The sequence below is a fragment of the Antennarius striatus genome, chromosome 10 (genome assembly GCF_040054535.1).
Source record: "Antennarius striatus isolate MH-2024 chromosome 10, ASM4005453v1, whole genome shotgun sequence".
NCBI classification, from domain to species: domain Eukaryota; kingdom Metazoa; phylum Chordata; class Actinopteri; order Lophiiformes; family Antennariidae; genus Antennarius; species Antennarius striatus.
In genome coordinates this window covers 15,521,564-15,535,880 of record NC_090785.1, presented here as the reverse complement: position 1 = coordinate 15,535,880, position 14,317 = coordinate 15,521,564, and positions in this window count along the sequence as shown.

Genomic DNA, 14,317 nt, shown 5'->3' with positions numbered 1-14,317 from the left:
TGTATTTTACTGACTGCATAAAAGCTTTCTTGTGTATGATATAGAGACAACAGAAGACCAGCGTTCATTATTTACAGGTGACCATTCAAGAGCTCTGTGAGGGTTACGGGTCGGCGCTGGCACATTCAAATGCTCATATTTAAATTGAGGAACTTTTCAGAGAGTGATGAGTAACAATAAACTGTAGTATATGTAGAATAGTAAAATGTATTGTATTGTTATATTCCACTGTGAAGATGCAAACTTTAATTATAGCGCACACTTTAAAATGAGAACTGTCTGTTCCACTGCACTTGGCAGAGTTCTCTTCTTTCCATTTACTGAATCACTTGGCGATGGGTATTTAGGGACCAAACTCAATTTGCTCCCAAACTCCTCTACTTCATATAGGTGAGACTGCACCCTTTTTTTTAACGCTTAAATAAGCAGTACCATTTGGTTCATGCTGCAGCGTGATCTTGTGTGACCATTCACCGGTAGCAAAGGTCAGATTTAATGTGATTGCATTCATTTGTCCATTAATGTTTTGGTATATTGATGCTCCATTCATGACTTACAGGGAGAACTTGTGCTGGAGAGGGAAATGAACCAGGATGAACTCAGATGCACTGACTTTGAAGAAGAGCTTTTATCTTTTCGGAACTGTTCTCGCTTTAGGTAACAGACACAGATTCCAGAATAAATCAGAAACCCAGACCAAAGGAAAAATAAGATAGTTACAAATGGTAAGGAGAAAATGTATCACTGTTGATTAGAAATGTATTGCAAAGTGCTAATAAGGTAATGATGATTTGATGAGCTGTCAAGAGAGTATGTAATAACAAGTGAAGAACATATTTATTAAATTTTACACTATACTTACTTATACTGTGTTTGACTAATTTATCAATGCATTGAATTACATACTGTGAATGTTAATGGAAAAAAAAAAATTTCCTTTCCCACTGTCATATAACTATAAAAGTAATGACTTGTTATTGCACAGTTCTTCTTCTGGATACATATTGTGGCATTTTATGATAGAAGTTAAATTACATACTTGCTATCTAGTGTCAAATTTAGTTTTCCTTTTCAAACTTAATTTTACTATTGTACCGTAGCTCATAATGCTTGGTTTCTCTGTATCATAAATGATCACAGGCCTGTGGGAGAGAATGAGCATGTCCAATTAAGTATGTATTAAGCATGTAAAGTAATAGTCACAGCTCCAATAACTGTATCTCATTTTAGTTCATGACCACGGCCTGGTCACTGAGCTAAAACAGAAACTTCAAACAATATTATATGTTTGTGTGTAGACAAAATTATATTTGCATGAATTCATAAACCCCATTAACAGGGTCTTTAATGCCAAATTAATCCACCTACATGATCTGTGTGAATCCAATAAAGGTGCAAAGGTTTGTCCATTTGTTCTATTTCTGTGACAGCAGTGGTGTTAGTCATCGTGCTAAAACACGTGTGAATGCAAGGTGGAAGGGCAGGATGGTGCTGTGATGTTTTGACAATGTATTATGCATGCAATTCAAACTGGAGGACTCAGAAAGTAGCCAGAAGGAGTTAGCAGCTATTTCAAAGAAGAAGAAAATCAACCAAAATACCTCATGAAATTGGGGAGACAGGAAAAAAGTTCAAGAGCTCCTTATCATCAGAATAACTGACAGGATCAGCCACCGAAGTAAAAGGGGAACTATGTTTTGTTTTGTTTTTTCTGTCCTGTAAATTGATTCTCCACAAAGAGCTGCTTGACAGATACAGTGTTGTGAAAAAGTAGATTTCGATTATTAAGAGAAGAAACGTGTGCAAACCTATCTGATCTTTTGTGACAAGGTAATTTCCCACATGATAATTCATGATTTGATTGTGATTGACCACATATTTGGAAGGATGACTCACAGTGACTGACCTGTTATATCAAGAAATCACTTCAATTAAACCCATCTGACAAAGTTAAAGAGGCTAAAAGATCTGTCTGGAAAGGATAGTTAAACCATTTCTAAAGCTGTAGGACTCCAGTGAGTTATTCTGAGACGTTATCCACAAATGGACAAAACTTGGAATCCTTCCTTGGAGTGTTTGGCCTACCGAAGTTTCTCCCAGAGCACATTGATGACTAATCTAATAGATCACAAAGAGCCCAGAACGACATCTAAAGAACCGCCTCCAATGAAGCTGAATTACAAGAAAAAATCTTCAAAAAAGAATGGGCCAAAGTTACTCTACAGTGATGTGAAATGCTTTTTGCCCGTTCCAGCAAAAATGGGATCACAATTGTTGCCGTGTTATTATGTGTAGGGAGCAATGACTTTTTCACCTGGGTGATGTAAGTTTTGACTCACTTTTTACCTTTATTGACTGGCATGATCATTTTAAAAGCATCTGCAGCTTGTGTTCACTCACATTGTCTTTTTTTCCTGAATTTATGTTACTTTTAGGATCTGAAGCATAAACAGCAGAAATCTGTGAGGGGCAACAACGTTTCCACAGCGCTGCAAGTCGGACGGCACACTCGACTCTGGAACATCACACTTCTTTTGCTCCCAGAATATTTAACATCACACACCCCAGCAGCGTTGCTCTATATTTGTATTGTTTAGAGCAGGGGTCGGCAACCTTAAACGTTCAAAGAGCCAAATTGAACCAAAAAAACTAAAATCAAACCTGTCGGGAGCCGCAAAAAATTCTAAGCTTTATGTGAAGGCAACACAAGCTCTAAGTGTCTATATTAGCTATATTAACCTACTTTCAAATTGATTAACTAGTCTACAAATGCATAATGAGATTCATGATTAATTATTTTCCATGCAGCGCATCCTGAAGGAATGACGCACCACGTGACTACTTTGTTGTACCATATTTGGTGCTTTAAGTTTAACTTTAATCACTTTATTACTGTATAATATTTTGTTTTGTTGTGTAAAGAAAAAAAACAGTTGTTCTACCAGCCAATGCTGAAATTGTACACTCTAAAAAAGGATTCATGGAGCCAGTAGATCCAGGTCAAACAACAGGTTATTTTGTACAAAAAATTAAGTTTGTGATTTATTTACATTATAATGAGTTCATAAATTTATTTAAAGCGACAGTAAAGTTAATTTTAAGTGACATATATGTTATTCATGCTTATGAAAAATAGAAGAAAAATGAAATTTTATATGTGTAGCATCATCCCTTTGGTCAGAAAAGCTTAAAATCTGCACCGCAACAGCTTCTGCATTCAGTGGTCACGTGGGCGTCGTACGTCACTGGCGTCCAACATAGCTCGGCAGCCATAAGAAACAAAGCAATCCATGATGCGATTAACTAAAAAAAATATCATGGTTACCTACGCGGTGAACGGTTGTGTCAACAGAACATCAAGAAGACACAAAGACAAGGGTCTGTCGTTCCTTAGAATATTAATTCCACACAGTCCAACAGTAACAAATGGCGGCTAGCTCAATGCTAACATAATATGTAAAATCCCATTGACAGGCTGGCCCGTTAGCATCGGTAGCGCGATTAACTTTTCCATACACAGTAAACCATCTAGTGACTCATTCCAGGTGCCTTCATCTGAATCACATTCTGACAGAGATATCCAACTAGTTTTAATGTCCCGTTTTGGTTTACTGTAACTCCTCAAAAGTTTACTGAAAAAGAGAGATCACAGATATTCAGCTCTCTGTCAGTGTTGGAATTGTTTAGCTTGAGAAAATTTTCGAGGACTTCCAGTATTGAGAGACCGTGTGACAATCTTGCGATACATCCGGTGTTTTGCCTTGAACGTCATTTATGCATGGTTGCGACTACCCTAATGAACCATATGTATACACATACACACACATGCCAGCACCTATAGTGCGGATGTTAGCGCCGTGGGTTAAGAGACATTTGCCATCCTCAAATTCTGAGGATATGTTGTATTTTTTCACTGTTTTTTTAGGCCTTCTGTATTAGGTGTACAGTTGAGTTTACAGCTAGCTTAATGCAGTAATTGAAAGTGTTCACATCTAAATGAGATGCTGTTTATTTGAATAAACTGGTCAAAAAACTGGAATTTCTGTTTGTGATATATTCTGCCTTAGATAAATAAGTTATTGTACCAAAAAAAAATTTGATGTAACAATTTCCATGGACATTATTTAGTCATAGGATGAAATGATAATAAGTTAGATTAACTAAAAGAAGTAGTTTTAACGCAATTAAAGTTAAGTTGGTTTAACGTAAATAAAATATTGGGGAATAGGAAAATAAAGTTGATTGTACTAAAGTAAATGAGTTCGTTTAACTAGAAGCCTTGTAGCATGTCCTGAAAACTAGATGTTGAAATAACTGAAAAATGTCCATGGAAATTGTTACAATTTTTTTTGTGTTAAGCCAGTCCATTATTTTTTAGAGTGTAAAAAATAATGGACTGCATGAGATGTGCCTGTATATGGAGCAGGCACATCTCAAATCTCCGCTGACACAAAGTGACACCTGATGACGCAAGGATGAGCAAAGTACATGCAGACTGACTTTATATTAGTTGGGAGTCTTCACCGGCACCACAATGGATACTGTGTGGAAACCCACACTTCATTGCCTCTGAGGATTGCCTGTGAAACTGCAAATCTCTCCGAAATTGGCAGCAATGTTGCTCATTTAGAATTGTATAGCGGAGTAATGACCCAAAACGCATTCCAAGTATCAGATGTAGATGTTTACACCTAGGGCCACATTTATAGAACTTTTGTCTGATATATACTTGAACTTTTGAACTTAAAAAATGTGTCTCAATGTATTTATAAACCCATGTTACTTAACAAATCAAATATTACATCAAATTGATGTAAGCTGCCCTACTTTCCCTTGCATATTGCCCACAGAAATGAGGTGTCGGTCAAGAGGACCTAAAAACCAAAAGAGAGCATTAATTTTCTTGCATGAAGATCACAGTATGTAATCAGCAGTGACAGCAGGCAATCAATGGTGGACGAAGAATTGTGTAGACAAAGTTAAGCAACGCAGCTCACGTGTTTGGCCATGTGTTGCTGCTGTGAATGAGAGGGGGCAGAAAGACAAACTCATGCATAATTAGTAGTAAATTGTCTGTTAAGTTATTCCTCAACTGATAATGTCAATCACATTACTGTAGTTATGAAGCTGGTGCAAAGCTCACCATTGGATGCTACTTGTCCAGAACCACAGTAACCCAAATGGCCAGTAGGATAGCACATAAAGTCTGAAGCTACTTGGCTTCTAAGTCAATGTTAGGTTTTGCCCAATGTTACTTTGATGTGTTTCCTACTTGAGTCACACTTCTGAGTCTGACCGATAAATGAGACACTTACCAGGATGGGGCAATGAAGCAAACATGCACTGAAATCAAGAGTACCTTTCAAAAGATTCATTAAATTTACTTAGAGAACTGTGTTTGAAAAAAATTTTCCCAAGAGTGTATGGGCTAGTGTAATGCAAGGCCTTTAGTTCAGGGAGGTTTCTACAACTGTGTGGGCTACTTCAGTTCATCCTTATGAACTGTTCTTATGATAATGTAATGTCGTGTTCAGTCACATGCCTTCACTATGTCCAACTAAAGCTCTTCTTTATCAAGGAGTGCAATACAAACACTGAGCAATGATAAATAGGGCTCAACCAGGATCTTGTACCAAAACAGAATTATGTGACCAGCCCAGTTTTTTTAGTTCAGCTTATTTCATGCACAGACTTTGACAGGAATTTTTGCAGCCAGAGTACAAAATCCCCCCAATATTAAACCAATCAACTCTAAAGAGCACAATGTCCTTTAATTAAATTAAACCCTAATCTAAATTCCAACAATATATGTGTGCCAATAAAATGCCTGACCTCTGGGTCATGCTAAAATAAGTCAGAAACGTGTTTAAATTCTGGACCTGGTCTAAAACTCAGTGGTTCTATTTTTGGCACGTGTCTCAGCCTTTCACAAAGTCTCATGTAAATCTGTCAAGTAATATATGGGTAATTAGTACTAATGATAATAATGAAAACGTCCTATCTTCACAAAATAAATCAGTAAGAAATGGATCCATTTTAAAACTTCAGTCACTTTCTCAATTCCAGCACCTGATGATATCCCATTTTTCCACCCAGTTTTATCGTAATCCATAAAACTGGGTGGAAAAAGAAGGGTAGTACAGTGGAAAAAGTATGTGTGATTCAAAAAAAATGGTAAAAACAGCCCCACTGTGCATTGAAAAGTCTCAAATCTTTATCTGGTTTAACTGATTCTTCTTTGCTACATAGCATCAAGTTTAATGAAAACAGACAGACTAAACCAAACATTACCTTTTTATTGAAAGCAATAAATAATCTTTAAAAATTGAGATTTTCATATTATACTTTTATGTAATTATTACATATTTATATTTGTTATATGTTATTCTATATAAAATTCTTGTCCAACACAATTGTGTCACACTGATTGGGACTTGTAAAATGCAGTTTATGGACATTTTAGGCATGAGTGAAGTGCTGCTTTTTAGGAAAAAAAAAACAAGTTAAGTTTTATAAGGATGATGTTATTTTAGTGTTTCTTTCAGAAACTTTTGCATTATATTAAGCCTTGTGATAAATAGTACCCTTCATGAAAGCTATTTAAAAGTGCAAAATGTATTGTTTGTCTAAGATTTCATTGTTTTTACACACCTACTTCAAAGCGCTAGAGTTCATGGAGTATTTAGTGGTTATTTATTTTATTATTTCTCGTGTGTGTGTGTTTGTGAGTGGATGACACAGCTAGAGATCAAAGTAAACTCTTAAACAACACGCTGATTTATGCACAAATTTATGCATAAGACCCTGAAAGACTTCGACTGTTCGCTCACAGTTACAGATACATTGTTGTTCTTCGGCTTTCACTGTTTATTCAGGTTCAAAGGCAGTCGCAGACGTAGATAACAAGTGCACTGTATATATTTAAAATTGTATGAACTCATGCACCAGGAACAATTAAATTGTAATTACATTACTTATGATTACTTTAAACATGGAACACAGAACAGGACTTGTTCATGTTGCAAATTGATCATGTTACAACAAGAAAGTAAACATAAGGTGGATTTAGGGCATTTGCAATGCAGTCAACTGAAACTGCAATGACAAATTGCTACATCATGGAGGGAAATAAGTCGGATGTGATTTGATGAGACAAAGATTATGATGAAGTGAAAGAGTCACTGACCCAGTATGTACTCAGTGGCTGTGGGCATCTGTCCTTCTGGACAGTTTGAGGAACATGATGAGAAAAATATGCTCAGCAAACACATTTTTACTGAATAGCGAAGAGTCACTTGCATTGATAAAAGTCAGAAATGGAGTCACATCACTTTTATTGAGGTAGCTGCATACTATACATAATAATGGAATGCATATATTTTCGCATATTTTTTCTATTTGTCACTCCAGGAAAACATTCTGTGCACTTTCACGTCCAATGCAATATAATCAAATGTGTGCCGTGTGAAAGAGACATCATAGCAGCATGCTGTAGATGCAACTGGTCTCATCTCCGGTTAGGTTAAGCCCTGCTGGTATAGCAAATGGCCTCATTTAATGAGGGGAGCATCTACAACCCGTTAGCCTGCCATGTGCGGTGCACATTATTAACATAAAAACCCAGAAGCGCACCCAGGAGTTTATTAAGTCCAGGATTATATGCACATACTGTCAGCCTGCTATTTGCCTTCTGTTTCCATGTTAAACTCCCTTTCTGTCTGCTTCTCTCGCTCCATTCCCTTTACTGTACCTGGCTCTTCACTTCCATCCTTGGTGGCTGGCATGTAAACAATTTTTCTTGCATGCTGCGGTGATGGCTTTGTGTCCAGTCTTGACATTTCTATTTGTTCAGAACATGGTTGTTAATACTTTGGCAAAGTCATGTCTCTGTTTCAGAGGAAATTAATTCAGTTTAAATAGTAATTTCTTCAGTTTGTTTGCTCATGTTTATTTACATAGAATAAATCTAAAAATCCTTCTTTATTTTTCTCCAGACTTGGAGAAACATGTTCCTTCTGTCTAGCCCTGACATGAACTTGATTCATTGACTTGATCTTATTTAAGGTTAAACATATGAGATAAGTTATAATATTATTTAAAATGAAAAGCAGGCTTTTTTTTTTCATTTTAAAAAACAAACAAAAATATTTCCAAGTAGTTTTGCATCTGTTTTGCCATCTTAACCAATTAGAGTTGTGAGCCACTGTAAGAAGACATTGTCTTCTGGCTATACTGCATAGCTGTCATGCTAATGGGATGGAGTCAGGAAGAACTTGGAAAACAAATGGAAAACAAATTCTTAACAGGTGGGTGGCAGAATATGGAAAAGTTCTAAAGCATAATGTGGATGACTATCAGAAAATAAGTACAACTTTATGTCTTTATGTTGTGTTCTGCCTGCTTGACTATCAAAAATTGAACTTTTGTTGGAGTCCAACTGAGCAAGGTCAGGCAGGAAAAAACTGAACAGAAATCAGCCCCAGAGCAGAGAAGCAGCCAGTGGTGCATCAAGTTTAAAATAAATAATCTCATCAGTATTTGGTCACATGCTTTAGAATGGTGGAAAGACTTTATCACCTTATTACAGATCAAATTCAATCTGTGACACTCTGTAAGACTGCATATCGCATAATCTAATACACTTTCTAAATTGTGTAATTAGAGCATTGGGTGAGCAAGTTATGTTGAAAATAAAAAATGCATTTGACATTATATATGCACTGTATTGCTGTGTGCCAATGAGAAACCATAAAACAACCAAGTGGCAGCTCAATACAGAATGTAGCTTCTGTCCCGACTGGGCTCACAGTGGAATCCCCAAATGTGATATGGGTACTTAGACTTACAATCAACTTTTTTAACATATATAAATTTAAAACAATGCAGATTTAGTTTGAGCATCATCGTCTTCATTTTCAAGTATACTAAATTGTAATCAAGCCAATTCATTGTTTAATTTATCTTTTTTAGTGGAAACAAAACAGGATTCTAACATGGTATATGGACAGAGGTTGCATGACCATATGTGTGTGTGTGTGTGTGTGTGTGCGTGCGTGCGTGCGTGCGTGCGTGCGTGCGTGTGTGTGTGTGGTTTATACTGCCTTAGCTTTTGGTAATGTCTAGATTAGATGAGTATGCAGACATTGTGAAATGTGTGATGTTTAAGGTGTCAGAAAAAAACATCATTACAGTTCTCTTCTGTATGTGTTTTATTAATTCTGTATGCACAAACATCTATCCTACCTGTGGGGGTTGAGCCTCCCCAAAGGTGTGACTACAGTAGACACTAATATTTAATTAGAGACAAACTTTAAATGTAATATCTCTGTAATTCCAAGGGGTTTTTGTAGCTAATAATCCCTGACAAATTGCAGATCACTGAGATCACTGGATTGGCAAAGAGAAATAACTAACTAACTAACTGACTGACTGACTGACTGACTGACTGACTGACTGACTGACTGACTGACTGACTGACTGACTGACTGAATGAATGAATGAATGAATGAATGAATGAATGAATGATATAAAATAAGTACCAGGTAATTGATCTCTACTTGACATTAATCCCGATTAGGCCTGTGATAACATCCACAGCAGGCCTGTGGAGATGAGTGAAGGGGTCAGTGAATCTCTGGATGACAAGTTGTCCTCAGTGAGTTCAAAAGCAGCACAGATGAATAGTTACATTTACTAACCTTTACCGCAAAAATCAGTCGTACTCACTCGACTTAATCTGATTGTTGTGGCTTCATTGAATTAGGTTGACAAGACAAGTATGCCAGGTCAGGGAGCGAGGCTGATCCGTTTAAATGTATACTTGACATGGAGACACAGGGACTTGACAAATCTCTTTATGGGTCCCTGAAGAGATATCCCTCTGACCTGTGTGAGCCATTAAGATACACTTCTCTCGGCATAGAGCAAACATTCAACATTTACTGTCGCATTTTGATTTATTCTCTTTTTGTGTCCCTTTTCCCTATGGATTTTATCCTGCCTGTATTCCAGCTTCATTGCAATTCAATCTTACATTTTCACTCTGAAAGCAGCTCCTGAGATGCCGTTTCAGAAAAACCTCCAGCAAAGACTGAGCTGTGGCACAAATGAGGAGGGCAAACCCCAAATGATCCCCTCTGGTGTAATAGTTGTTTTCATTTATTTATGTTTTTATTTAAATGGAAGCTGTTTCTCGAAATAGTCTGCCTGCCTGGAAGCTTTGCTTTTCAAATAGTTCCAGCTGTAACCCAGCTCTGACTTGACAAATTTGTGCAAAATTCAATTGAAAACCTCTTCTTCTTTTGCTCTTTCATAATGACAGTGTCAGCACTCACACCATCCTGTTGCAGTCTCCTCCTAAGCTCTCCATTTACAATACGATCCATATGTCCTCCTACACAACAACATCGCATTCTGTTAACGAGTTTCGTGAGAAAGCAGCACTTTATCAAATGGTCACCTCAGCCCATCTAACACAACACATCTTCATTCTGCTGTGAAACTGAATAAGTGTGTGGGAGTTCTCCCCTGAGAACGTGTGGATATGGAGGTACAGAGAGTCAATGACCGTGGATTGTGATTTGATTCTCAATACAACCAGTGTGGGCAGAGTACGTCTGATAAGCCTGAATACATCACGCATCCAATTGAAGAGGCTGAATTTCACCAATGGCGATTAATGTTCGTATTATTTTCATCCTGCTGGAAAACAAAACTCAAAAAAGGAAAATATCGTGTAAATAATTGATCAGGCTGTTAATAGGAAAGCATTAGAACCAAATAAAAAGGCTTCAGTCACATAAATAGTCGCCTGTAGTAAGTATGCTACTTTGTCTGCTATTTCTCTACTGTTTGTCTCCGAATCTGTCTGTCAGTTTTTCTTTCCCGTTTATCACTCCCTCCTTTCCTCCCCCCTGTGTTGGTACACTGCAGGAGTTGTAAGTCTTACATCACCCCTCTCTCATCATTTCGTTGGTCGATGGAGAATACTGAACAGTCATTTACCTTCATACCGACATGACTGAAGAGAACACACAGAGAATACTTTGTATGTGTGACTTTTTTCCCCAACTCCTGGCTATTTCATGTTTGCCACTCCTATGTCTGAAGTGTGGAAGAACAGAGGTGCATCTCTTTTGCACTTGATGGCATTGAAAGAGCTTGATTTCACCTTGACTTATTTCCTTTGCATCGCTGACTGCTGGATGATGTGCAATTTTCACACACAGAAAACCATCCTGAATCATCTGGAGACATTTCTCCAGTAGAGATTGGTGTGTCTAGAATTCAAAATACCACCATGCATTGCTCACATTGATTTTTCTTCAATGCACTGAGAATGTTATTGACTTGGAGAGAAAGACAGAGGAACTCATGGAAAGGATGTCGGTGAATATTCCGACATTTGAGATTGAGCTTTTAATACCCACTGCGGCTAGGTCATCTAGTAACCACTGCACTGTGGCCTTTATGGAAACATCCTGGTGGATGAAAGCTCAATAAAAACAAAGAATATATATATATATAGTCGTAACACATAGACAATATACCTATCATTAGCACTACTACCAGTGGAAAGGAAAATGCCCTGTTATTGTATAGAATAAACGGCAGTGCCTGATAACTAAACAAAGCAAACCTTCCCAATGATTCATGTAATTAGATGTTACCACTCTGGGTTAAAAATTGTTCATACAATTGGAAATAATCTTACAGCCTGCATGTCACTCTGATGCATAAAGTCATAAACTGAATGTGTGTTGTCCTGACATGTAATATTTTCTTGTGCGGTAAATAATCTTATGCGAGGACATATTAAATGCAGGGAATAAAGAAAGCTCCCTTCCCCTGTAATTGCCTCCAATCCCAGGGAACACAAACTGTTCTTTCTCGAGGCTCCACAACCTCATGCATTAACAATGCCGTGTGTAGCATGAAATGATTCTTACCTGTGAAGTAATACATAGCAGACTGTAAACAAAATGCACTTAGATGAAAAAAGCATGGAACGACAAATCAGCCTTTCAGTGTTCATGCAGCTATAGGACATCTCATTTGATTTAAGATGAAAAGATGCATTTGTAGAGGGAAGAAACAGTGTGATCTCTTATATGGGCTCATTTCAACTTTCACATACTGAGGAGAACAGACATAAAAGGATTTTTTTTCCTGTGTGGCTCATCTCTGAATATGATTCTGAAGTGGATATCTCAATGAAAAACACCACTCTTACAGTACAGTACATCCAGTGATACAGGAAGATTGAAATTTTTAAGTGATTAAATGTCTGCATTAAATTTAGATAATACTTGTTTCCTGTGAATGTCAGTTTTTTCTATTTCACTGGGCTGTTTTGTTGTTGCACATGAAAGTTTTTATCTATTTGACATTTTTAGATAAATGCACTGAAATCTAATGTAGTAACATCAATCTCAGGCAGACATCAATCTTTGTTCAGGACATTTTTATCACAACCATTTTATAACCAATATTTTCAATCCTATTGAACCAATAACTAAAACAAAATGATTGTTGTGGAATCACATTTTAATACACTTGAACACTGTATGTCTTTTTGGTCATGTCAAACTGCTACTACTGCATATAAGACCATTTGGAACAGGACTTTTCAATCACTTATTTCAATTAATACTCCATTGAACCGTTACTCTTAGTTAACCTGACTTCAGTGTTTGCTAATTTCAACGTCCTCTCAGTGGAAACAGACATGAATTTAATATGACTCAGACAGATGAGTTGTATGAAGGACTGCTCTGCAGTCAGTCTAGTATAACTGGTCAATAAGGGTTATTATGGCAAGAAACTCATTAAAGATTTGTAATCCTTCGCTGTTGGGAAGTATTTGTTGATGCCATTGCAAAAATCCTTAACAAACTGAGGACCTTGACTGCAGTGCCACCCAGTCCAGCTATCAAATCCGGTGGAAGTAATCTCAAAGCTCCAGGATGGCTGGCCAGCTTGACAATCTGGGCTTCTTGTATTCTTTGCTCACCACAGTATCTTTAATTGTGCAAGTTTTCTGAAAGTCAAGTAGCTGTGATGTTGTGCTATGGCAAAATATTGAAAGCTCTCAGTAATGAGAAATTTCGATATTTTGACTTTTACTGAGACCTGAGTTACAGCTGAGAGTAGACTGCGCTAGAGCAATGATTTGATTTGACTTGATTTTGAAAGCAAGTTAGTAGTCTTATTTTTCTTTTAGTTGTATTTATTTATTTGAGTTGAAGAACACCCACCAACCAATTCCCCTTGTGGTTATGCCACAAATGTTTAGGAAATAACTTTATTCTTAACCATTCTTAACCAACAGAATTTTAACAATAAATCAAATCAATATTTCCATTTTATGTATTAGTTGTCTAGAATCTCCATAACTCCCCTGAAGTACTAAGTTCTTATTTGGGTATCTTAATCTGTTTTTGAAACCAAAGTTTACATTACTTGTTTTTCACCTTTTCAGTCATGCAGTGAGCAGTGCTCCTCAGCCCTGGCTCAGAGATCTATCATCTGATGTATTTGCACTATTCGCTCTCTCACATAGTTTATGGCCCACCAGGTCTACCTCTCACTGTGGCATCTCAGGTGATGCATATTGAAAAGCTTTGACATTGGTGCTCTACCATTTGATCTCCATGGGTTCAGGAAAGTGCTGAACTCTCTGATTTGGGATCCACAAAATAAATCCTATAAATGGAATGTATGCTCAGGGTGGCTTTGAATTCTGGTTTGTGGAAGAGCCGGTAATCCTATGAAGTCCGGCTTTATCTTTCTTTATGAGGCTCTGTTCTGTGTTGAATTTTATAGTTTACAAGCTGTCAAACAGGAACAAATTACAAATAATTGTGAAAACCAGGGACCTGGTTATTGATTGAGGAAAACCAAAGCTTTTGCTTGTAAGTGTTCCCCTCCACTATCCTTACTCTGCAGATAGCTCTGGACTATACAGCACCCCAAAGAATCAATTCTTACCTTTCCGTCTACTAATTTATTTTCATCCTAACTTTTTTGCAGAGATGCTTCCACTCCTTTTCAAGCCTTGTAAGCACACCCAGGTTATTTTACGTAGTTATTTTTCACTATTGGGATGCAGCACATCAAATAAATTAGAGCCAAGTTCAGGCAGACTGTGCACAGCGTCTGACTTTGAATAAGGTCAGTCTGGATTTGTGCATCAGTATGTCTTCAAGACAAGATGGAATCAAAAGTATTCACTGCAACAGCTCCATAATGCTTGTTTACACTACAAAACAGCATATTTACTGCTCTATTCATTCTACCGAAACGATCTGTTTATTTA